Source organism: Chionomys nivalis, chromosome 26 (genome assembly GCF_950005125.1).
Source record: "Chionomys nivalis chromosome 26, mChiNiv1.1, whole genome shotgun sequence".
In the NCBI taxonomy this organism is placed as follows: Eukaryota; Metazoa; Chordata; class Mammalia; order Rodentia; family Cricetidae; genus Chionomys; species Chionomys nivalis.
In genome coordinates this window covers 2,162,048-2,169,590 of record NC_080111.1, presented here as the reverse complement: position 1 = coordinate 2,169,590, position 7,543 = coordinate 2,162,048, and positions in this window count along the sequence as shown.

The window sequence follows — 7,543 nt, the reverse complement described above, 5'->3', positions numbered from 1 at the left end:
AATTCCCCAAAAGATAACTGACTTGTGATCTCTCAACTTCTCCTGGTTTCTTTGCTAGAAGCACTGACTTTGGCGATACCACAGCCCTGTGCACCTCTCAGGAGTCATCTTCTTCATAACGAAAAGAAAACACCATGTCGTAGACATTTTATCTCCTGAATGTCTCTCAAAAATGTTGTTTTTCCTTTATGGCCTATTCCGACCCTAAACCACTCACCTAAACCACCTTGACGTGCTGCTGGCTGGTCGCCCTTTCTGCTGGCAACCTCGGTTCATGCGGATTCATTGTCCTTGAGTTGTTGGGGTCCTTTAAGAAGGACGTTATGAAATTTACTTGCTTCAGATGTACAATGCAAACTCTTCTGACTGGGTGTACAGAAAAGAAGTTAATTGAAAGAAGGCAGGAAACCCAGAGAGTCACTAGGAAGCCAGAGAGCAGTGATGCGATAAGTTAATCATTTTCATGCTCGGAAGTCTCCCTCAACCTGGCCTAGTCAGAGTGGCTGTCACCAACACCGAGTTTGCTGGAGGCTATTCCCATGGCTCAGCAAAGCCAGGGCTGCATTTGCAATTCATCCCTATCAGAATTTCTAGCAATTATGAGATTATTATGGACATTATAAAATTTACTTAAGATCTGCAAACTCCTCTAGCAAAACTTTCCCAAAGATGCGAATACATCTTACTTGTATAGATGCGTCCCTAAAAATGTTCTCAGATCCCAACACTGGAGTACTGAAAACTTTGGAAGTCTCACCTGTAGAGTTTCCTTAGCCCTTCCTGTGAGTGCACAGGCTGCTAACTGAGCTGCATAGCATGCACTGGTTCCCTTTCCAACATCTAAACAATGTTGAATATGCTGGGCTCTCTGTTCTGTCCCACAGCACGAGAGAAACTACGGGAAAGGGCTCGTTCTCTTGTCTGGCTCGCTGGCTCGTAAGCTGTCATTAAGGTGGTGGCTTTGTCTTTTACCTTTGGAACTGCAAAATGTTGGGTGGGAATATTATGTGATTAAAAGCCAGGTCCCATGTGCTGTATCAATTGAGGAGAGGATAGTCTAGATAAACCAAATACATATAACCAAAACAGAAGGCATAGGATACAACCCCGGAAAACTCCAGGGCTGCTTCTTTTGTTCCTACTTTGAGGAAAGAATGCTTAATTTCAGATTTAGGATATAATGGGGGCACACAATTGAGAAAAGTTAAAGAAAAAAACATGGCAAGTGAGAAGATTAACAAGTGGAATTTCAATACCAAAGATTCCCCCAAGTTGGAGGAACAGTTTGGGCTCCAACCCTGATCGCATAAAATGGAGTGTAATATAAACCTAGCAAGTGGTCCCACTGAGCATGTAATAGAGCCCTGGAAAAAGCTGATGATGCAAGCTAGGTATTAAACGCTGGCTAAGGAGACATCATTGCATTTCGAAGGAACTGCAGGAGGCAAAAAGCCATGATTAGCAGAAGAGTATTTCAACAACAGTGATGGTCCAGGTGAGAAGAACAAGGTCATTTGTCATCGTTCACCATCAGCCACATGCAGTAAGCAAACGGCGGTTCAAATGCTGGCTCCATTAGTTATTACTGAGATGACCTTGAACGTGTTATGTAACCTGGCTAAGTCTACAGTTCCTTGCTTATTAAATTTTTATAATGAGATGTTCAGTGTTCAGATAAATGACTGATTTATTTCAGCTGCAAAGAATAAACATCCAGCCCAAATTAGCATAAATACATAAACTGTTACAAGACTACTGACTAGGTCAATGGAACAAAACAGAGACATAGGCTCATACCAATGTAGTGATTGATCTCTGATAAAGGAGCAGGACAATGCAAGGGAACAAAATCCATTTTTTTCCAAAGAGGGTTGAGCATCTAGAAGAGTTAGCTGTGTATTCACTTAAATAAATGTTGACATGGGACATACAAACTTCAGAAACGTTAATTCAGAATTTATTGAAGGCTTACATCTAAAATGCAAAATTATAAATGGGGGGAAAACCCTACAAAACCTTTGGCTTGGCGATACCCTTTTGGTATCAAGATGATGCGTAGAAGAAAGAAAAGACCCCTAGTAATCTAGTTAAAGCCTTCCATCTGGTGAAAGATGTTAATGTAGCTGCAACATTTTTTTTTGAGACAGATTTTGCAGGATACTTCTCCAGTGAAGGACTGGTAAACAAAAGAATGAAGAACTCTTACACTGAAACAAGATAGCAGATATGTCAATTAAAAACGGGCAAAATTTACTCAAAAACTGTACTTGGAAGTGGGCCACAAGCTATTTGTGTTACATTTTGGCCACAGAAAGTTACCTTGCGCCTGGGTCCCTAGAACTTGAGTGACGCTTACTCAACTCTAAAGCGACGGATGAGGGATGCAAATGGCTCAGTGAGTAAAAGTCACAACACCAAGGCAATCCTTGCAATGTATGGAGGAAGAGGAAAGCAACTCCTAGAAGCTGTCATGTGTTACCATGGCACGTGCGCACCTGTGCCTATATACATAAATCACATGCATTTTTCTCTTTGTGTGTTTGTTTGTTTGTTTTTAGTTTTTCAAGACAGGGTTTCTCTGTAGCTTTGGAGCCTGTCTTGGAACTCGCTCTGTAGACCATGCTGGCCCCGAACTCACAGAGATCCACCTGTCCCTGTTTCCCAAGTGCTGGGATTAAAGGTATGCACCACCACTGCCTGGTCTGCACACCCAGTTTTTAAAGTAACATACAAATGTTTTGGTAGAGAAAGTTTTGGTACAGGACAGCATTCAGGTGGTGGTGTGGTTACCAATCACAGCTCTTATTAGGGTTTGTAGTGAGAACAGACATAAAACTACAGTTTGGTAAATAAAGGAGCATGGCAAGTTTTAAGATCACAGACTCCATGGGATCAAACTATATACACACACAGAGAGAGAGAGAGAGAGAGAGAGAGAGAGAGAGAGAGAGAGAGAGAGTAGGTGGAGTCAAAGGAGGCAGATGCCATGGAGCTGCCCAAGAAGCGAGAGGTAACAAACCAGGAGCCTCGTGGCAATACATAAAATAACAGAAATGGGTTGTTTAAGATGTAAGAACTAGTTAATAAGAAGCCTGAGCTAATAAGCCAAACAGTGTTGTAATTAATATAGTTTCTGCGTGATTATTCAGATCTGGGAGGCTGGAAACTAAAGAGCAGTCTTTATTTACAGTCAGGAGTGTAAAGGTCTCTTGAGAAAAGCTGCACACATGGTACAGAGCTAGACTAAGAGAGATTTCTTAACCTGTGGGTGGCAGAGCTGGAGGAGGGGACTTCGCAAGGCTGCTGGGGCCCAGATGATTCCATTAAAAGCCCCAGACATTAGAAATGGAACTGAAGAGGGCGGTACTTGGCCTGTTAGGTTTCGGTCTTGCTTTGACCTGATATTTCTTTGCTATGCCTCTATTGCTCCCTCTTGGAATAGGAATGTTTATATTGTGCCAGTGTATATTGGGGTATGTCATCTTTAAAACAAGAAGCACTGAGATTGCCGTGAGTCTCAAAAGACATGGTTTTTCAACAGAGCTAAGCTTGTTAGACCATGCAGACTTTTGAAGTTGTAATGGATGCGTTTTAGATTATCAGATAGTTGTACACTACTTGGGACCAGGGCTACAATGTTGCCATTTGAATGTGAAACATTTGCATTTGCTCCATTGTTGGAACACTGGGTTTCCAACATGTGGTGCTGTTTTGAAAGATGTGGAAGCTTTAGGAGGTAGAGCCTTGGCTAAAGAAGTGAGCCCTTCCAGGAGGACTCTGGGATTTTACATCCTGGTCCCTCCTCCTGTGCATTTCTTCTTGATTGCGGACACAGTGTAACCGGCTGGACTGTCACAATGTAACCGGCTGGATTGTAACAATGTAGCCAGCTGGACTGTAACAATGTGGCCGGCTGGATTGTAACAATGTAGCCAGCTGGACTGTAACAATGTTACCAGCTAGACTGTAACAATGTAGCCGGCTGAATTGTCACAATGTAATCAGCTGGATCCTCCTCTTCCTCCCTGCCCTAAAACAGTGAGCCACAATAAACCTTTCTGTCCTTAAGTGCTTTTATCGTGTTCTGCCAGTACTACATATGGAAAATCTGTTCAGTGTTTTTAAAAACTATCAAATGTTCATCAAAAGCAGTTCCATCATTTTTATTAGCAATGCATGAGCCTCCTATTTTTTCCACACCATTGTCAACACTGGTTAGTAGATGTTGTAGCCCTACTAGTAAACATGAAGCGAAACTAATAATGGTTTGGATTTACATTTCCCTGGTGACTAACGCTGAGTGCCTGCTAACAGGATTATTGTCCATTTGTATGTCTTTTGTAAAACGTCTATGTAGAACTTTTGCTTATTTTTAAACCTGCCCTATGTTCATTACTGAGTACCAGAAATGTCCATGTTTTGGGATCGTCTTTTTCACATTTGACTAATATCGTTTGAAATAACAAGTTGTTTTATATAGCTAAAATTCAGCTTGTCTATTTTCCCTTTTGACTCTTTTTATTTTGTATTATTTACAAAGCATTGGCTGGCTGAGCCCAGTAACTTTCATTTTCGTATGGTGAGCGTTAGGCCAGAAAGTCTGGTAGCTTCTAGAAACTTCTGGAACCAATGTCATGGCTTGTTCTCTCTGTCAAGGACACTGGTATTAGAAAACAGAAAACCAAAGCCCCTTCTCCAGAAACCTATCTGCCACTCTCTTTTGCTGAATTTTCTTGAGCTGGGAATCCTGAGAGGGTGGGCTGGCCTCTAACTCTTCCATCTCTTTGTTAGTCTCTGCAGGACTGGGACTCCAGGCTGGAATGACATCCTGCTATTCTGGATCTTCACAGCGGGCATCTCCTCCTCATGGTAACTTGGTCTATGCAGAGCCACCAGGCTCTGGGAAGACCTGCTATCCTAACCCTCTCCATTATGACTGTAGATATCACTTTAATCAACACAGCATTGCTGTTTTGAAATGGAAAATTGTGAGTCTTCCAACTTTTTTCATCTTTCCGAAGAAGGATGTAGATTATATTTTGAATCCCTGGCTCTGTGCATCTCAGAACCAGCAAAATAAGACAGGATTTTTAATGTGGGTAGCACTGAATTAACAGATCGACTTTGAAAGAAACAGCAGTTTTAACAATATAACATCTTCTGACCCATGGACATTAGCTTTATTTCTACCTATTTACGTTTTAATTTTTAAACAGCTCCATGGCTTTTAGCATGCACGTTCTACATTCCTTTCATTAAATGTACTCATCAGTATATTTTTACTAGAGTAAATGAAATTTTTATTACTTTATTTTTAGATTTTCCATTACCAACAGCTGAAAAACACTTGATTGTTACATATTGATTTTGTAACACTGCTCAACTCATTTATTACTTTCAGTAGGTTCCTTAAGATTTTTCCATAGACAGTATCAAGGCATCGGCACAGATTTATGTCTTCATAAATCCATTTATGTCTGGATTCTTTTTTCCTTGTCTAATTACTCTGCTAAACTTACAGCATGATACTGATCAAGGCTGCAAGAATAAGCATTCTATCTTGTTCTATTTTTAGAGTGAAAATATTCAATCTTTTAACCATTAAGTATTACATTATTGTAGGTTTTCATAATGACTTTTATTGGGTCGAGAAAATTCACTTTTATTCCTGGTTCGCTGGATGGTTTACATCATGAGAGTATGCTATGTTTTGCCAATATTATTTGTGTATGTCTATTAAGATGTCTATGGTATTTTTAGCTTTATGATATTCATATGGCATATAATATTGATTTTCCGATGTAAAACCGATCTTTGATTCCTAGAATAAATCTCAAGATTTATTCAAGGGAGCAATATCTTTGTTGTGTCCTTTTGAGACAGGGTCTTACTATGTAGCCAGACCGGTCTCGAACTCGTAATCCTCCTTCTCATGGGCACTGGGGTTATAGGTGCACACTACCATGTCCAGCTACACACCCCACTCGGTTATGATGCATAATTCTCATTATACATTGTTGAATTTCAGCTGATAATATTTTGTTGACAATTAACTTGTTTTTAATTGATTATATTTTCTTGACAGTGAGTCATGGATAATGTATTTAAATACTGTTAGTTAACCATTATATGCAGGGCTGTGCACGTGTGACTGAACAGGGCTGTGCACGTGTGACTGTGCAGGGCTGTGCACAGGTGACCGAGCAGGGCTGTGTACGTGTGACCGTACAGGGCTGTGCACGTGTGATCGTGTAGGGTTGTGCACGTGTGACCGAGCAGGGCTGTGCACATGTGACCGTGCAGGGTTGTACACGTGTGACCGTGCCGCGGGGAGTTTTGCTCACTTCAGTTTGCTTCTTTGTTCTTAAGCTCTTCTTCTGTGTTTCTCAAAGGCCTCAATTATCTCAGAGATACTGAGACTACTTTAAAATATTTAGTATTTGCTACAATTAATTTTCTTTCTAAACACAAGTACGCCCTGTTCCCTTCAACGTAGGACTGTTTCTGTAATCAGTTAACCTGGAGAACCAAACCACAGGAATCAAAAGCTACATTAGCAACACAAGTCCTACTTGAGCTTGGAGCCTGGAGCTTACCAGTCCTCTGCCTAGTGGAAGTAACATGTGACTTGCAGAACTGAAGTCCAGACTGGCTTCCTTGGTGGGATTACAATAATCATTGTACAATTAACCTCCATTTCTTCTTAACTAGCTATTTTATAAAGCAATGCTTTGTAATATGAATTGAATAATTTTTTTGGTTTGTCTTACTTTTCTATTGCTGTGATTAAACAAACAACAAAAACATGACCAAGGCAACTTACAAAAGAAAGCATTTAATTTAGAGCTTACAGTTCCAGTGGGTTAGAGTCCATGGCCATCGTGGCAGGGAGCATGGCAGCAGGCAGGCATGGGGCTAGTGCAGTCGGTGAGAGCTTATGTCTTGATCCAGAAGCACGGAGCTGAGAGCAAACTGAAAACAGCGTGGGCTTTTGATAACTCAAAACCACCTCAGTGATGCGCCACCTTCATGAGCACACATCGTAATCCTTCTCAAACGATTCCATCAGATAGAGACTAAGTGGTCAAATATGAGTCTATGGGGTGGCGGGGGGGGGGTGTCATTCTCATTCTAAACACCTGTTATATTTATTATGTCAGATTGAAGCCAATAGTTTATATCCAAGTTGATTGACAAATTACACTTCTCTGACGCCACTAAGAAAATGGTGGTTAGTGAAATTCACTAAAGGAATTTTATTTTATTATTTGCTCCGTTGTTTCTGCTATAAATAAAAGAACTTTTAAAAGGCAGAATATGGCTGGGAGATGACTTAGTTGGTACAGTGCCCCACTTCTTTCTCCAAAGTGTGTGAGGACCTGAATTGGGATCCTCCATCGTCCACAAAATGCAGAGAGCCCAGCGACCTACAGACATAATCCCAGAGCTGGGAGGGCAGAGACAGGCAAACCATTGGGGCTCCTTCGCTAGCTCAGTGTAGCCCACTCCATGAGTTCCAGCTCAGCGAGCTGCTGTCAAACAA